Below are 19,340 nucleotides of genomic sequence, written 5' to 3' on the forward strand. Positions count from 1 at the left end.
CGAGACGGACAGCTCAATCTAAGAGCTGCTTTGCTGCGGGCCATGGCCATTCTCTTCTGTCTCACACGGGGGCTCTTTGGGCCTGCACCGAGTCATCCATTTAAAAACCATTATGCTCCCCCTTTAGCGCAACACCGGGGCCCCAAGTCTACAGTATGTGAGTGTGCGTGTGTGTGTCAGCAGCGCCCCCCCCCCCCCCGGATAGAAAGACCTGCGCGAGCAGAGGGGAGCCGAAGCCCTCAACGAGGTCCCGTGCGGGGGGATCTGCTGTCAGGGCGGCCGCGGCTATTATCTGGCTGCGGGATTGGCCTGGCTCTCCCTATTGATAGAGACGTGTCATGCTACAACGGCTTCAGCTATACCGACTCACTGATCTAACACCTCCTGTTCAGATGTAAGGCAAATGACGCCACACGAGGACGCGTTTGGCAAAAGCAGGGCGAGATGCTCTTGCGTGTGTGCAAATAGAGCAATGACTTGTCCGCGTTTCTAACCTTGAGATGAATAATCACAAAAATTGCACCTTGCCCTCACGTGTACGACGGTACCTCTACTTACGAAATTAATATGTTCTGGGAGAAATATCTTGACTAGAAGATTTGCAAGTCGAGACATGTTTTCCATGTAAATGCCCTAATCCGTTCCAAGCCCCCCCCCCAAAAATTCTGACATAAATGTTTCCTAAAGCATAAAAATGCATCAAAATATGTTTAAAAAAATACATATTACGATTAGATTATTGCGCAATAAATGAGAGTTGTGCGTAATGTAAAAAATCAAAGACAGTAAAGAAAAAACATGATGGTCATTTAACTTTTAACTGTGTCCTCATCGGGTTTTTTTACCCTCTTTAGTTCATGTTGTCTTTCAGAAGTGGTTTTTGTCTGGCGTTTTGTAAAGCACTGATCCAAGGATGTTTGCTTTTAACAGTCCTTTGAAAAAGTCCAAGGCAAACATCAGCATAGTGGGCGATCGCCCAACTGGTGAACACTGTTTCTGGGTGATTCACATTCACGTAAAACTATCGGAACGTCTCATGGCCCGAGGGGCGAATGACCAGGACAGTGCATAGACACATATAAATCTATCCAAACACATAGAGTCATAGACTCATACAGAGGTCCCTCTTAGCCAATGGGATACCAGGATGATGCTCAGTAGTAGCCAATAGCAGAGCAGCTGTAAGTATGTTGCATTCATGAAACTCGGAGGTGCGAGAGGCAGCCCATGCTGTATTTTTACCTTTCGTATCTTGCAATTTCTTTCCTAACAAGAGGCGATATTTTCCTGTTGAGGCGTTTCGTAACTTGAAAATTTCGTATGAAGAGAAATTCGTAAGTAGAGGTACCACTGTACTGCGTATAGGATTTTTATTACACGACTGTTAGCTTAAATTCCTCTTTAGCTTTTACTTCACTGTGACCACGCACAGCTCTCGACTGCAAAATTGTACTTTTCTCACGACGTTTTTCATTTTAAGGTCAGCCATCAGTTTTGCTGCAAATTGGCACAGTGCTTCCCACAGTTTATTCACAGCTAAATACCAAACGACTTCCACTCCAGTGACGTTTATTTGACAGTGAATTATGACAAACTCAACGAGCATTAGGTACACACTCTAATCCAGTGTTCCCCCAACTTTTCTTGAGCCAAGACATGACCACCAAGCAAAAATGTCTCAAAAGGTCCGGTATAAAATATATACCGGATTTATGATGACTTCATCAGTTAGTCACAGGGTGCAAAATCTGGGCCGATTTAGTTGAACACAGATATTATTCTATTATAGTATATAAACAGCAACAGGTGAGATATATACTGTAATTGTACCTTCTGCCATCTAGTGGGGCGGGGGGCATCTAATTGTTCTGCCTTTCACTACACGTTACTGGCATGGATAGATGAACAAATATACGTGATGTGGAAAGAAAAAAAAGTATAGTTTTTGGACCTTGTATTTCTCACAGCACACCTGATGATCTCTTTGGGCGCAGTTGTTTGTTGAAAACTGATAGTCCAGTACGTTAAGTAAAAAATAAAATCAGTCTGTTTTTTCAACTGACACTGTCAGAGAGGTGTTCATCTCACGACATGTTTTATATTTGTTTGCAGAGGTTTCTAATATTTTGTGTCAATGATTTAATGACAAGCTGGGCACATTTCAAGCATGTTAGAAGAGCATTGTAAAGGTGCACACCTTTTGAAAATTGCACTTTTAGTGGATCCCAATAAAATATACCAAAAGGGACGACAACAATTTCTAAGAATACATCAGCGGCGACGCCATATTTGTTTTTTTTGGGCCAGCGGGATGACTTTGTTGCAAAAAGGCAAACGGCTTTCTGCCCGTCTTACATTCTTTTTCTGTTGACTTTTTGCGGGGCGATTTTCCATATCAGTGCCATTCATGCAGTGATGTGTGGAAAGAGGAGAAAATATGCTCGCTCTTCTGTTTACCCTCTTGTTGACATAGTGATAGGCCAAGATGTCTCGTGGTTATTCTTATATAAAGCCAAATTCCTATGTGACATGTGACTATCCGGCAATGGCGTTAAGCATTTACCTCACCTAAAGTTTGCCAGTCAATCTTTTATCTTTTTTTTTTTTTCCTGATATCTGACTTTTCTCACCTTTTGCTCACCTCATTCTCTTCTGTTTTTTTTTGTCTGTTTATCAGACTGAGCCAAGCAAATGTTCATGTCTCATGAACATTACAGCAAAGGAGTCCTGGCGCACCCTTACACTTATCTGCCTTGACCCACCTCTCGCCTCCATCATTGTTTGCTTGCCTTTTGTGTTTTGCCTGCGGAGGGTTGCTATGCCTAAAAGGTCGAAGATGTCCCGGCAGGGCAGCTTGAAACACGTTTCGATTTGTTGTTGACTTGCTACAGAGCCATGCTCTTTATCTTCATTATTTGGACTCTGGCTAATTGTTGTTATTATGATTATGATTATGATGGTATGGTTTGACATTATCATCTCATTATTAATCAACATTGTTTCCATTTGAAACTGTTCGCTTTTCCATTTTAAGAGTTAATAGGAATACAATTATATAGAATGTCAATTTTTGCACCCCCACCCCCTTGATTTTACAGTGTCCACTGGAGGCCAGGGCACTCTTAGCATTTGTCTAATATCGCCGAAGAGGCGAGGTGGCTCTGTATGCATTTAAAAGATCAATCTTTTCATCACTGCGGAAATCAATTTGTTCCTAACATCTCTGCCCGCCGAAAGTCCTCCCATCATCCTAGTTAACTTGAGCCCCCTACTGCGAGTGCGGCGCTCCACATAAATGGGGTCATTATCATGTCTTTTATTAATCAAATCAGAGGCATGCTCTGAAGAACGCGGCCTAAAGCTGAGAGCACTTCTCCTTTGCAGACATTCAACAGTGAAAAGAAAAAAAGAAAAAAGCCATCATGGGCTTCTCTTTACACAGTCTCAGTGGATATTTGTCTATGAAAAGGTTTATCACATATGTGTGTGCAGTGTATGTATGCATGCATCTATGTTTGGATGTTTTTTTTTTTTTTTTTTTAAACAGCAGTATTATTGACCAGCAGTGTGCGGTTTTCCATCATCATCATTTGACTTTGACAGAAACCCCAAGTTTACCCATGGCGCAAAAAACACCAGAGGGAGAATAAGCCCTAAAGTCCCCCAGCTTGGCGTGCCGTAATATCTTCCACTCACGTTCATTTTATGTAGGTTTTAAACATGCCATTAGCCAATTTAATCCAATTTTCTCAGCTTTCGGAGCACTCCGGTGGAACAGATTCCATCTAATATTAAACATATGGTCACTGTTACCCAGAGAATCACCGCAGCAGCATTAGACTTTTTTTTTTTTTTTTTACTTCAGGCTCCTGTGGGCTAGCACGTACTGTTGTCAATTATTCTCAATGAACATGCTAGCTGATAATGAGGAAGCGGGGCAGCAAATTAATTGTCAGGTTTGATTAGAAGCTTGATGCCTTCTCATTTGTTCATAACTCGTTACCACATCTGTTAATTAGATTGGTAAATAAATCAGATGAAAGTGGCGCAGGCTCCAGAGGAAACGCACGCGGCAAAGTCATCCATCGTTCGCGAGAGTGGAACTTGACAAATGTTGTCGCTGGGATTTGGCCTGTTATTACTTGGTCATTGATTTTCGACCGCAACCGCTCCAGCCGAGCATTTTCAATAGGACCTCTTGTTTGCCTGAGTAACACACGCGCGCACACACACACACACACACAGTGCCCTCACGCATGTCCCCCACAATGCAACCCATTATTACGCAAGGTTTCTCTTTGCACATTGCTTTGAACATCCATTTAAAACTCGCACATGGGCCCTCTATTCCCTGGTGGCGAAGCCCAGGTAACCGCTGCCCCGCGCCTTGACCCCCCCCCCCCCCCCCCTATTTATATGTAGCGAGATAAAGCCCCATCGTTCATCACCGCCCTGATGAATAGGCCCATCAGTTGGAGAGCCTCGGGGCAGGAACAGACAATGACCGCAGTCTTCACATTTATCAAATGCCGTTTATGCTGTTGATGACATTTATTTGCTCAAGTTACCCTTTTCCTCCCTTCGCCGCTGTGATAAGTCCATTACTTTACTTTCCAAGAAGTCATCAAAGGTGACTCTACTCCAGATACAGTGGTACCGCTACTTACGAACGTCTCTTCGCAACAGGAAAATATTGTCTCTTGTGACTAAAGACATTTCAAGATACAAAAGGTAAAAATACAGTGTGTGCTGCTAGGTGCAGCTCTGAGTTTCGTGAACGCAACATACTTATAGCTGCTCTGCCATTGGCTATTATCTAGCATCTTCCTGTCTCTGTGTGTAGATAGATAAATAGATATGTGTCCATGCAGCATCCTCGCTTCTCGGGCCATGAGGGGCTCCGATAGTTTTACATAAATGTGAATCACCCAGAACAAGTGTTCACAAGTGGGGCGATCGCTCATTATGCTGATGTTTGCCTTGGACATTTTCGAAGGATTGTTAAAATCCGAAAAGGCAAACGTCCTTGGATCAGTTCTTTCTAAAACGCCAAGCAAAAACCACTTCTGAGGGAGAACATGGACTAAAGAGGGCAAAAAAATGACGAGAACGCAGTTAAAAGTTAAATGATCACCATTTTTATTCTTTAGTCTATTTTTTCTTTTTTACATTATGCACAACTCTCATTTATTGTGCGATAATCTAATTGTAACATGTATTTGTTACATATTTGATGCATTTTTAGGCTTTAGAAAATATTTACGTCTGAACTTTGGGGGGTTTGGAACGGATTAGGGCATTTACATGGAAAACGCGTCTCTACTTACAACTATTTTCTAGTTAAGAAATTTCTTCCACAACCAATTAATTTCGTAAGTAGAGTTACCACTGTAGATCACCGCCTTGTGACATCAAATTCCCAATATGAGAATTGTACGAAAACTCCGCCCTTAAAAAGCGAATGACGCTCACTTTGGATGGTGGGATTTCTTTGTTCATTTGCATGCTAACAGGACGAAGGCTTCCAGGGCAAAGTCCCTGTTCACCATGCATGGATCCCCACTCCACTGCGTACGCTCCGTTTTCCCCATTCGTGGGTGAAATTGTAATACTATTTGCATCTTGGCATTTCGGCAGGAGGTGGCGACCTATTAATCAGGTTCCCATGGCTGTTGTGCTTAACATTTTCCTTCATCGCATACTCAACACACAGCTCTGTGTTTAGAATTGTTCAGCCCTGAGTGGTTTATCACGATTTCCCAAACGTCCTTCGCTGTCTTACTTTTGGGTTGGTTTCTGGAAACGTTTTGGTTGAGGGCCGCTACTGTACATCAAGCACACACATACACACAAAACAAATACTGGCTAACACTGCAAAGAAACTTAAGACCTCAAAAGGTGTTGTTTGTTTCAAACGTAACACAACAGCTACACTCTGAGACGTCTCCACGTTTTAGGTCAAATGTCGGGACACAAAGGCCCCGTTCTGTGCGCATGTGTCTATTAATCATCTTAGAAACTGAGCTGCCCTGCGCATAAGCTCAAATCTGTCAGATTTCCTTCACTAAATCGAGCTCTCACTGGATGTTTGCTGTAATGTCTTAATTTGGGTTTTAGTCAGCATTCCGGAAAACAGATTTCACGAATAGATGTCGTTGCTTCTTTTCCGTTGTGCGTGTGAAACATCTGATGAATGCGGCCGCTCCTATTTTGAGGTTAGAATAAAACAAAGTCTCAGGACTTAACCTATGAAATGTATCTCAATTTGAACGCTCCAAAAGGTGCAGAGCTTTTTTTTGGCCCAAACTCGTCCACCTTCGCAGATAACCCTCTCCCACGTGCACCCCTTGAGCATTTGCGGAGCATATTTTTAAAATCCCTTTTGTTGTTAGCAAAATTGACCACAATAACGTTCAAGAATTCACACCAAAATTTAGTGTGCCCTTCCTTTGCACATATCGAAAGGCCCTTTTTTGTCTGATTGAACACAGATTGTGCTCTGAGCCAATCTTCCTGGGGGGAGGGGGGGGGGGTCAATGAGCTTGCCGGAGCTTGTACGCAGCGTGCCACCCAGTACCAATGCAGGAAAACTTTCTAAATACAACGCTGAGACTCTTAAACCATGTGATCATGTGATCTGCAAAGCTAAGCTCAAAAAAAGAAAAACATCCATATTGAGTGTGACCTGGGATGAAAAAAGATGATGACCGCTTCCTGCAAATATGGTGCACATTGCAAAATGGAAAAACGTTTTTAAGTCGGTGTTATTTTGCGGTGTTATTATTCCTCAAGTTGTCGTACTGTACGTATCTTCAGGGCAACTGTCGCAAAACATTTCCAGCTCACTTGTACTTGAGATGAGCGTGAGCAGTGGAACTGGTGAGCTCTCAAACACCCCTTGCCCCGCCGTTATCTTCCTCTTCTTTTTGCGACGCAGACCAATCACCTTTTGTGTGTGTATGTGTGTGTGTGTGTGTGTGTGCGTGTGTGTGTGTCCTATTTAAATCCCTCCATTTCCACGCAGATGTTCGCACCCTGTTCCGAAAGGCTTACTGTGTACTGAAAAATCACCATCTCTTGATGGTGGATTATCTCCCACTTTTTCGGGGGTTACCCCAACACGTTCATATTCTGTTCAGGATGAGCTGAACATAGCAGAAATGTAGTCGGATGTTTTGAAATTCCATCCTACTAACAACTTTGGTAGGATGGGAGACGGTGTTTTTGGGGCCAAATACATTGGGCCCTATTTTTGTTCCGGCGGCACGTCTCACATAAAGAGAAGGTGGAATTTTCTCTCTTTTGGTATTTTTGCCAGGCTTTGCGTCGGTGAAAATGGGTCTAAGATGCGCGCAGTTCGACTGCACTTTGCTCTAGACAAGAATTGAAAATAAGGGGTGAGAGAGCGAGAGAGAGAGACCTTAGTCATCCTTTAAAAATTGAAAAATACCTTAATACCAAGGATCAAGATTCTTCCCTAGAAAAGGAAAAATTCAGAATTCAGTCAAGTGGTTCATTTTATTTACAAAAATTAGGTAGATTCCGTGACAATTATTTTGCTACTTGCAAAGTGCAATTACAGTGAACAATATATGAGCATGTTTCTTAAACCAGGTGTAATATCGAGCCTGCATTCCTTGTGTTCATATTTCATGAACAAGAGGTCTTGACTTTGACGGACGCCTTTCTTTAAAAAAAAGCTCTTCAAGTCTTCATTTTGAAAGACGCCGCTTCACGCTACTTTTTGTGCTGTTTTTCTTTGTTGTGTCGTGAGCTGCCATGTTTTTAGCAGCAGATGCATGGCATTTGCTTTCGCAAGCTCTTGTCTCGCAATTCTGATCTTCTCCGTTACGATTTCTTGATCTTTCACGTGCCCCTCCTCAATATTATGCCGGCCCTCCCTGCTTTCCTCGTCTTTTCCTGGCCTCCGGAGTCCTGGTGCTTCTAATTCGGTCTTATCAGCCAAGTAATTTATCTGCCGCAGCTTGGGTTTCTGTTGCGCGGCGAGAGGCCCCATTGTCCTGCCCCGCTGTCGCCGAGATAAACCCACAGACTGAACAAAGTCCGTGCTGACCTTTACAATTTCCCCTGAATCTTTCTCTGCACGCGCCTTCGACACGGACTCGGCATCCTTCGAGTTCTTTTTCCTAAGAGGAAAGAGAGAGAGAGAGAGAGGGAGGCTCGGGCCACATCAGGTGGGAGGCAGGAGGAAGATGAGTGGGTGCGTGTGTCCGTGAGAGACTGACAGACAGACAGACAGTGTGTGGGGGGTCAGAATGAGATGGACGGGGAAGAAGGATTAAGATGGCTGACTGAGCCTGTCTATATTTCCAATGGCACTTTTCTCTAAGTGGGAGGCCAAGGAAGAAGGGGGGAAGGGTGGGGGGGTGGAGATGCAGCGCAAGCAAAGCATTCAAGTGTGTGGCTCTCTGTCTTCTCGGGACTACCAGGGAGCGCTTTTGTGAGAGGAAGTCATAAGAATGACACGAAGATTCTATGACAAAGAGGGCTTGTCTCTTCGTCTTGTGGACTCGCAGTATCGAGTCGCTCATTCGGGGACTCCTGGCCCGACATCAGCCCGAGTTTGGCCCCTACCGGAGTCTGTCATTGCTTCTGGAGTTTGACGCACTGACATGCAGATTGAATCGACTCGGAAAGAAGCGGCTGGGGAACAGGAGAGCCCTCTCCAACGTCAACAACCGTCTTCCTTTCGGAGCCGCTCGATGAGCTCTCCATGCCGCAAATCCACTCCGCTCTTTATGGCGGCCTTCTGTCGGCCGGGCAGGGGAGCTCGTCAAAAGGGTCTCGTCGTGAAGGCTCGGGTACAGAGATGTTGGAAAGGGTGGCAGGATGGCGGACGATGGGCGAAAGTTGAAAACGGGGGCTTTTCAAAGTTAAGGACGAGGAATTCCGGACTATCTGCAGCACTCTATCCCTTGATCAGGGTGGCCTTGCATCCATCCCGCCCTCCCTCGCTTCATACAGCCCCCGCCCCCCATCCCCATCAGCCCACCGCCACCTGCCTGCAAGCCACCACAGTGTTCCCAGGGAGATGAGCGCAACGGAGAAGAAGGCCCACAAGGGATTAACTTTTCACATGGCTGGGAGTCCTCGTCTCAAAAGACCTGACAACCCCAGACGGCTTGATTAAAAAAGAAAAGAAGAGAAGAGGAAAGGAGGGAGGGTACAAGAGGAGGAGAAGAGGGAGGGGTGGGGGGGAATTCTTCACATGATGGCCCTGAGAGAGGGATTTTGGATATTGGGTGTCTTTCTTCCCCCCCCCCCCCCTTCATCCCAAGTCGCCGTGTCGTGGTTGAGAATGAGCAAATTGTTCCCTCTCTTTTCTCTCTCGCTGGAACCGCTGGCTTCTGCTTCCATTTTCCAATATTGTGGAAGAGCGACAACATCCTGACGTCAATTATGAGGATCTGTTTGTGTCATTTGTGTATTCCTCCTCGTGAAAAAAAAAAGGGTGGGGGGGGGGGGGGGATATTGCCGTGGATGTCAGCATTACATTACAGTCGAGGAAGACACGGGGAGAGAATCGGCGAAGCGTTGCCGGCTTAAAGTTCTAGTGTTCAAATGGCAAGGCGCCCTATTTCCCTTCCCTGCACTCTATCCGCAGATAAACCGGGCCTCTCGGGTTTGCCGGTGAGAAAGAGAAGACCGAAATCACAACAAAAACTGCTCCACCAAAGTGAAGATGGGGGGGGGGGGGGGGGTTGTCTTTCCAATAAGACGAGCAGATCAGCTACTCAAGCTGGCAGGACAGTCGGCCACTTAATAGCTCCCATCTTGTCCGTGTAACAGAGTGGCCCGGCGGGCGGGCGGGCGGGCGGGTCGGCAAAGGTAGCACAGTGTCATCTTACCATCACCTCTCGCTCTTTTGACTTCCTCTGCATGGCTCACTTACTCTTTCTCATTTGCGCCGCAGGACTACTCGCACATCTCTCTTCCGGTTACTTTCAGCTCTCTTCTTGAGAAGTTTGATACTTTTTTTTTTTTTTAACCTTAGCTGAAGTAGGTTTTCAGGACCATTTAATTCGATAGTTGCAGGGTTACACATTCCCAGGAACGGTTTCCAATCAAAGGGAGATCACATTCATTTTAGTTGGGGAGTGCGATGCAGCTGATGAGATTCAGTGAAGAAGTGGAACTCCTGAGTCACTGAAATCAAGATGCGATAGGATGTCACCTCTCTTCTTTTTTTTTTTTTTAAAGTCCAGAATGACCACGCTGGTTGATGGCTTGAGATGCAAGCGAAGATGAAACAATTAAAAATGAAATGATTGGAGGAAACCGATTATTGGTGCCTTGTCATTGACTGTCGACCAATGGAAAGTACGTCTGCTCGCACCCCAAGTCAGCCGGGATTGGCTCCAGCTCACCCGTGACCCTGAGCAGGATTAGCAGTCGAAAATGGATGAATTTATTATGACGCATTTTTTTGGTCGTAAAGTCCGATGCTGTTTCGCATGAACTCCCACAGGTAAAGAAATGTCGATCATGACAGTTTCTCAATTCAGGCCATCACCTTAGACAATTCTGAGTAGCCGATCATAAATGTTTCCCCATCCCTAGTTTTTCGGCAGATACTTTTTTTTTTTTTTTCACAAAAGCCATCATTGAGCATTTTCCTAAGGTCGGTGATCAATGCGTAGACCGTGATTACTACTTTTAGGCACCTACAGAGGGCCATTAAGTTGCACTTGTTTGTACATTTTTATGAAGATGGAGATTGCTGTCATTGGTGGAGGTTTGTGCTTTGCTGCCATTTTCCTTCCCCCCCCCCCACTGCAACGCTCTCAAAATTTCCACATTGTGATTCAACATCCTGGGCGGCCCAGTGTTCCAGTGGTTAACATCGATCTCACAGTGCAGAGGTACCGGGTTCGATTCCGGCTCCGGCCTTCCTGTGTGGAGTTTGCATGTTCTCCCCAGGCTGGGTTTTCTCCGGGTACTCCGGTTTCCTCACACATTCCAAAAACATGAATGGCAGGCTGATTGAACACTCAAGATTGTCCCTGGGTGTGAGTGCGAATGCGGATGGTTGTTCGTCTGTATGTTCCCTGCGATTTTCTGGCAACTGGTTCAGAGTGTCCCCCGCCTACTGCCCGAAGACCGCTGGGATAGGCTCTAGCACCTTTGTGAGGATAAAGCGGATCGGAAAATGGATGGATGGATGATTCACCATCCTGCTTCAGTTTCTGTCACCAAATTTTCCTCGACCATATATGATGTATTCATAGTCCAGTAAACTTGTGCTGTCAACACCAGAAGTGCACCGAATATGACTCCACATCCAAGAAGTGACTAACACAGTCAATTAGCCCGAATATCAGCCTGGATCTCTCATTAATCATGGTGCTTACCAACCATCTGGCCTCAGACTCCACTATGTACTTGACCTTACCGCTGGACTCAGGGGGATGTGACATTGGAGCTCCACGATTCTGTCGGCCTTTCAACCCCCGTACCTGCGAGATAAAATGGCACCTCAATAGAGAGATAGATGATCGGGGTCATTGTTAGATGATCTTGTCATCTCGAAAGGATACCCGGGTGGGCTAACTAAGCGCATACACAAAAACCAATTGAATGACGTATCAGACGTTGTTAATACTGTACACTTAGTACCAAATTGTAGTTTTCACAATTAACCTGATAACACGATAAGCTGTCCACTGTCGTAACCACTGTCCCTGAAAGGCTTAAATTCAATGGATTAAAACAATCCATTTTCTGAACTGCTTTATCCTCACAAGGCTATGCTGGAGCCTATCCCAGCTGTCTTTGGGGACACTCTGAACCGGTTGACAGCCAATCGCAGGGCACACACAGATGAACAACCATCGGTGCGCACACTCACACCCGGGGACAATTTAGAACGTCCAATCAGCCTGCCATGCATGTTTGTGTTGGAATGTGGGAGGAAACCTGAGTACCCGCAGAAAACTCACACAGGCACGGGGGAGAACATGCTAACTTCACATAGGAAGGCCGGAGCTGGAATTGAACCCGGTACCTCTGGACAGTGAGATCGACGCGCTAACCACTCGAACACCGTGCCGCCGTTAAGTTAAACCGATTTAAGAAAAAAAAAACGTCATTATCATTATATTCGTTCCGTTTTGTTGTCCTCGCCCGCTGTCGGGGTGGAGCGTGCGCAACACTCACGTACATTTCTGACTGCAGCTGTTTCCTTTACTTGCACTGCCTGCACTGGGCTCCGTTGTTTGGGACACTCGGAATAACCGCCTGGCACGTTTGAACAACAGTCTGAGTTTCCGTATGAGTGAAGCAGTGCACTCGTAGTGTATTTTTCCGAATGCGCCCATGACGAGGGAATGAGGATTTTGTTCGCACTGCTTCATTCTGGCTGTTTGGAAACTCGGAGCGTTGTTGAAATGTACCATTCGATTATTCCGAGTGCACCAAAAACTGAGTGCCAGTATGTGCCAAATGGGGGATACGATGCGCCAGTGCGTCGGGCAGTCCAGATGGAAACGGTTCAAACACGAGCTGCTAATTGGTTGAGACTGTCGGCTGCCTTCGGAAATTAATGAGAAGGGGAAGGCGCTGTCACGTGAGGATCGAAATTAGGACCCAGAAGCAGTGCTGGCACCCAAGTTGAAAAGTAAAAGTCTTGATCTACGAAAATACAAAGTAACTACAGAGAGCGGGGGGCTGGAGGCAGAAGACACGGAAGAGAGCCGACGTTCTGACTGGGAGAAAGCGTGACGTACTGACGACTTGTCACTGAGTAATCCAAGTTTATACCGTGAGACATCAAGCCTGTATGACAGAACAAAGAACCAAAGCATAAAGGAGCCTCAGCAATGGCATAGCAACTGAAACGTGAAGGAGGAGCAAACAGTCACAACAGTACCACCGCCCGGTGCCCCACTCGGCTTGCGCGACAGTGAGGCCGTAATCAGCGAACTGCAAAGTCGCGAAGGAACACTGTGCTTTAATTCAAGCGATCCTTCCCATACTGCTGAGTTCAGAACTTAACAGGAAATGATGTCATCATAGCTCAACCATCAATGCATTTGATTTCTATGCGACAAAGCAAGCCAGGAACGATGCTCGTGCTGAATGAGCGCGAGTGCGGTTGTGCGCACGATTTGACAAACTTTTCTGCACACTCAAATGCTCAATCGAAATTCATTTGTAATCACAAACTGTCCTTGGGAAGCGGGTGTATTCGTTGACCTCATGCCGGGTCATTTTAACAAATCAACCGCACGACTATTTACTGCGGTCGATTCACCCTGGTGGACTAAAAATATATTTACAACTGTCGGGACAGCATAATAGCTGAAGTATTTTTGAAGCATTTGTTGCCCTATGAACTCATACATTCGGTGAGATCAACAGTGAGCGTTCCGTAGTTGTAAAAAAAACCTACGTGTGTGTGTGTGTTTTTTTTGTAGTCCTTTACAAAGCTGGATGGGTACAATTTGAAAAGTCTAGAATCACATGGACAGCAGGCTGCAGCATGTGTTAATGTGACAACAAGAATGTCAAGCATGTGACCTCTAATGGTATCCACTCAGCGCTCGGATCCCTGCTATTCCTGAAGTGACAAAAGTGACAGATGTGATATGATACGCTGGCTCATTACTTGTGACCCTCGCACCAAATTACTATCCAATCAGTATTTCTTTGTCCGAGCACTCCTTCCCTGCAGCACGGGCCATCATTAAATGTCTAATTTAAGCCGTCACAGGTAGGCCCGCTTCGCGGCCATGCCGCTGGCTTTTTTAATGGGGGTGGGGTGGGGGGCAGCGTTCTTTCCACCGTAATGCATGCTGAAGGGGCCGGGGCTAATGTGACCCCTATAGTTCTGCCACTGCATTAGTGCCCGAAGACTCAGCGGTGAGTCTTTAACCTGGGAGCGACAGCATCGTGATTATCTTCACCGCAGTGTAGGCCAGAGGACGCACATAGGGCACAAGAAGGTAGATTTTCTGACAAGACCCCCCCCCCCCCCCCCCACAGCCATTTGATGTTGTAGCACTGAATGTGGTTTTTATTGTTTTGCTTATGTCACGTGATTTTACTGTTAGATACCGTGGTACGCTGACCTATGAATACCACCAATTTACAAGTTTGTCTCGTTACAACGCATCACCTGGATCAATATCATTCTTTGTATTTCTGTCGATATCATCAAGTTATTATTACGTATTTTTGATTATATATTGTTGTATTATTATTATATCTTATTATGGGTGGCACAGTGGTTGACTGGTTAGCACATCTGTCTCACAGTGCAGAGGTGCAGGTTTTGATCCCGGCTCCGGCCTTCCTGTGTGGAGTTTGCATGTTCACCCTGTGGGTTTTCTCCGGGTACTCCGGCTTCCTATCGCACTCCAAAAAAACCAAAAAACATGCACCATATATTAATGGAACACTCTAAATTGTCCCGAGGTGTGAGTGTGACCATGAATGGTTGTTCGTCTCTGTGTGCCCTGCGATTGGCAACCAGTTCAGGGTGTCGCCCGCCTCCTGCCCGAAGACGGCTGGGATAGGCTCTCGCATGTCCGCCATCAGATAATGTTCACAAAATGGACGGACCGATATCTTGTTATTCTGAACTTGCAATCATTTATTGAATATAAATTGTTCACTCTGAGAAGGTGTTCACTCTGGACTAACCACAAAATGAGCAGCCGGAGCTGGAGTCAGAGATCCTGAGGTCACTTGTAGGCACACTTGAACACTGCATTGCAGGCGTGCCAGAGCCTATGCCAGCTGTCTTCAGGCTGTACACTCTCAACCGGTCGCCAGCAAGTCGCAGGGCACACAAAAAGAAAACCAACCATTCGCTCCAAGGGACAATATAAAGTGTCCAGTTGTTTTTGGAATGCAGGAGGAAACCAGAATACCCAGAGAAAAGCCACGCAGGTACGAGAAGAACATGTGAAGTCCGCACAGGAATAAAAATCCGAATAAGAAAACCGGAACCGAGCCCCTGACCTCTGCACTGTGAGTGGTAACCAGTCAATCAGTGTGTCGCCGGAACAGATTATTTGCTTTTCAGTTCATTTCAGTCGTCCCGTAACAAATTCAACTCGTTGAATTTGAACTCAGGTTTGATTCGACAGTAGATGGAAAATATCCAAAAAAAAAACGGTCTGGTGATTGTTTCCAGTCCTGCGCATGTCATGAAGGCATTAGATGTATTTTTCCAGGAGAGTGAAGTCTCCATTTGTCCAAATTTCATGATAAATATTCCAGTGGTTCCAATTTTTATACTAGATTCCAAGCACAATTGAGTCTCTAACTTTGACTCTCACCATCTCAATTTGGTAGAAATTTTGTTTTTTTTCATTTCAAGCCAATTTGCTGTGTTTGTTTCCTAGGCCGCTATGACACTGAATGGGACTGTATTTTCAATTTCCCAAGATTTCAAATGATTTAACACGTCTCTCTTTTGTGTTCAGTTAAGAAGTCGGTGGCTTTCTTCTTCATCATTACATGCTTTGTTGTTTGCAAGCGTCAAGATTTGTGTCGACCCCCCCACCCGTTTCACTCTCGGTTTGTCGTTTTCCTCCAGCTTTCATCTTATTTCCCGTTTGCATTATTCAAATTAGAATCCCCCTGCGAGTACCTTGCTCTTGACCAAGCGAAGAAAGCTCCTGATTGCTTTAATGGCAGTCCTTGGACCTGCGAGGTAGGCAGGAGTCTTTCAAGAAACTTGCAGTCGAGAGGGCCGCGCGCTTGTGTGTGAGCGCAAGCAAAGGGTGGTTGATTAGAACTGACCTCAAGCAAAAGTACAAATATGCATCAGGGAGTTGTGTGTGTGTGCTTGCATAACTGGAACAGAGTGGAGTGCAGAGAGGTTAAGTACGACAAATAGTCAGCGGAGCGAAGTGAAAACCTAAAAACAAAACAAAACAAAAAAAAATACAGAGGTTCTCACTTTGAGTGTGGCGCAATGAATGAGGTTGTGATTGAGAAAGTTTGCAGATCCTCCCAAATTGAAAGGTGTGTCGAGTTAAAGTCAGCTTTATCCGTCGTATTCTGCAAGTAAATGCCAGTGGGGGTGCGCTGAGTGTCATTTGTTGGCGATTTCCCTTTTGCACAACTTCAGATGGGAGTCGGCTGACTCCTCATAGTTTTTGCAGTAGTGAAATACCAGCTGATATGATTGTGCCTTCGTCTCTCAAAATGCTATTCAGCTCAATGCTGCCTCGATGTTTTGTTGGAAGTGCTGCCATGTGCACGTGTGGCGGTTTCACGCTCCTCTACACATAGGCTATGATTAAAAAGAATGAAATATTTCCCCACGGTGGGGTTCAAAATAAACATTCCACATTTAAATTTATTTTGCTGGTGTTGGGCAGAAGCCCTATATTTCCAAAATTATCGCTTTTCGCGAAACCAAGAAAACGACATGTTTGTTGAGTCTTTGACTCTTCATGGTCAAAGAAAGAAAGCCATTTTCAACTCTTTACATCGGTCAATAATTTGACCCAAAAATAAATAAATAAAATGACGGATACACGTGGGCACTGACCAATATAGTATCGATATGTGTAGAAATATGAACGGGACCAAATTTGATGTACCGTGGCGAGATGCGGGCTGTCATGGAATGGTAAATATTGTTATCGGAAGACCAATGTCGTCAATCGCAATTCTGAAGAAAGTAACTTTGGATGGCTCGTTAACGTACACAAAAAAAAAAAAAGATGTGTTGAAATCACAACGTTTTATTTTTTCAAGTGGCTGCTGCATACATCGGAATCATCTGGATGTAGATCCTTTTTTCTTTTCTTTTTAAGTTGATTTGTAGTCTAAATCTTGATGCAAACGCTTGACCGAATAAAATTTATTTCAGTGTAATAAAGGAAAAGGGAAATCATATCAGCAGTTTTATGCTTACGCGGACTCATTGTTGATATCAAATTTGATTACATGTAAAAAGTCACATTACAAGCACAGCTCTTATCTCCATGTCCAAGCATGCATTTTTGATCAATTATGTTTTCAAAAATGTAGTTTGCTTGGGGACGGAAACACAAAACACAAATGGAGTTTTACGAAGAGAAAAAAAATGTCTCTAACAAGAGACACCGTTGAGCACCGGGATCATCCGACTCAAAGTTAGGAGCCTCTTAGCTGAGGCTTGACATACCCAAAGATTGAGTCTGAATTTAGGCCCGCCATTCAAAACGATTGAAAAGACTCTGTGAGCCTCTTATTCTTTGCCAGCAAATTGGGAGGAAATCTGGCTATTGTGCCGAGTTTTGAGGAGGTTGCTGGTGGGGAAGGGGGGGGGGGGGCGTCGCTGTGCTTACCTATAGATGTGAGCGGAGACACAAAAGGGTTCAGGGACATCCAGGAGAGGCTTTGAAATCCCACTTGGCTGGAGACGGAGGTTGTTGGGAGCGGGCCCTCGAGTAGAAGGTCAACAGCGGTGACGCCGCGACGCACAGCCACCAACAAGACACTGAATGGAGGGGATGGGCGAAAGATGTCGCTTTTCATATCAATAGGAAAAGAAAAGGAAAAGTCTGCATATAAGCAAATGTGTTGACCCTTATGTGCCTTATACTTATCTATTTTTACAACTTTTGGTTTGTATAGGAACTATATATATACACACTCTAGCACATTTATATGTCGATTTTCTCTTGTATTCATAATGGATATTGCGTTGCATTACTACATTTAATCAATTTATCAAAGTAATTCTAAATGAAGTGGATTCAAAACTTTATTAAGGCAGGTACACGGACCCCAAAAAAGAATTCATGAAGCCTTTCACGCACCCTGTAACCTGATCACATGATAACTTGGCATACCTGTCAACTTTTCGGAGCGCCGACCTGTATAAACTACCAAAAAAATCCTTATAAAGAGCAAAAAATCCTTATAACATACCAAAGCATTTTATATGTCAAAATAACGGCAGAAAAAACCCCACGAAATTTTCAATGATATTTATTGTAGATCTCCATAATACAATGTCTGGTTTAATGTCTAATCATCATTCTACTTAGTGGCATTACTGTGTTCAGAGTTGTGTTCCTGCGTTACTTTTTTCACCAACTCCAAATGCTGACCCATTGGCTCGAAGTTACAGCATCCATTCATATTTATTTTGGAAATGAAAGCATTCGAGTAGACTAGCACCATTCTGGGCAAAAGCAAACGGAACTACCTGTTGGGGTTAAAAAAAATTTTTTAAAAAACGGAAATTTTCCGAATCCGTATGATTTGTGCGATACGGCCATAGACGTAAGATTCACCACAAAATCCGTATGAACTATGGCTAAATCGTATGAGTTGACAGGTATGACGAGGCCTCTGTAGCAACCGCTGTCCCTGAAAGGGTTTATTTTGCGTGATGGTTTTCTCTATTGACTCGAGTGAATATACAAGCGGTACAAGTAATGGATGCATGGATAGTTTCACAGTGTAGACTTTGCGAAGCTCCGCACCGTCTCCGGCAAGATGTAACCAAACGGGTCGAGTTTCGAAGGGAAAACCTTCATCCCGTGGGCCGAAAGGCGACAAAGTACCGCCGCGCAGCGTGGCCATCTGTTTGAATGACTTCAACTGATCATTACCGATCCGGTACACTCCGTCCTTGCTCCCCACTCTCAATATCAAAGAGTCGATCATGCCGACCGTCTCATCTGCTCATCTCTTATTTATAGCGGCAAGTATTCGCAGCGAGCCACCGCGCGTCATACACAACATGGTGACGAGACTATTTAAAACACGTTTAATGCGCTGCCGCCGCACAGCAGCTGAGCTTCTTGAGTGCGTATGAAGAAGTGCCAACAAAGCAAGTCCTTACGGCGATGGTGGTGGTGGCGGCTTTTAAAGGGCACTTTGATGGATGAGGATTGATGCGGCTTCGTGTGCAGACGATCCTTCTGGCCAAAATCATCAGACAAGACGCAGCATCCGCGGGGATGGCCGTGACACCGCCACAGCGAGTATCTTCCTCATCATCAGTGCAGCCTAAGGCTCTTCCGGAGTCTCCCACCCTTAAGGGAGTCCAACTACCCTCTCCTGCCCCCCCCCCACCCCTCCGCCCTCCTTGTCGAGCATACCCAACCAGTGCCACCCCTCTCTCTTATTTTCTCCTCTCTCTATCTCATTAATCAATGTCAAGCTCTCCAACAACAAGGCCAGCATTCTTTCCTCGTATATGTCATTGTGCATAGACACCCCCCCCACCCCCCGCCGTCTCTCCCCCGCCCCCCTCCACCAACTCAGTGGCCATCACCGTCCTTTCTCATGGGCCACAGTGCAAAATCCAGGCCCACGGCGCCAACATGAAAGCTCATTCGGACGCATCGCAAGGAAGAGAG

General features: G+C 45.2%; 1 protein-coding gene and 1 long non-coding RNA gene across 6 annotated transcripts in view; one reads left to right on the forward strand and one right to left on the reverse strand.

The window, feature by feature from the left end:
• The window catches only part of prdm16 (PR domain containing 16), a 190,887-nt gene that overhangs the window by 65,180 nt on the left and 106,367 nt on the right, over positions 1–19,340 (forward strand). The gene's annotated exons all lie outside the window — the stretch shown is intronic.
• LOC147210405 (uncharacterized) lies at positions 11,160–18,964 on the reverse strand. Its single transcript, XR_015100807.1, has 3 exons — positions 18,821–18,964; positions 17,313–17,464; positions 11,160–11,477 (listed from the first exon to the last, which is right to left on the reverse strand). It is a non-coding gene; the product is annotated as an uncharacterized LOC147210405 (long non-coding RNA).

Source organism: Hippocampus guttulatus, chromosome 1, assembly GCF_054856545.1.
Source record: "Hippocampus guttulatus isolate MCC_2025c chromosome 1, RoL_Hgut_1.0, whole genome shotgun sequence".
NCBI classification, from domain to species: Eukaryota; Metazoa; Chordata; class Actinopteri; order Syngnathiformes; family Syngnathidae; genus Hippocampus; species Hippocampus guttulatus.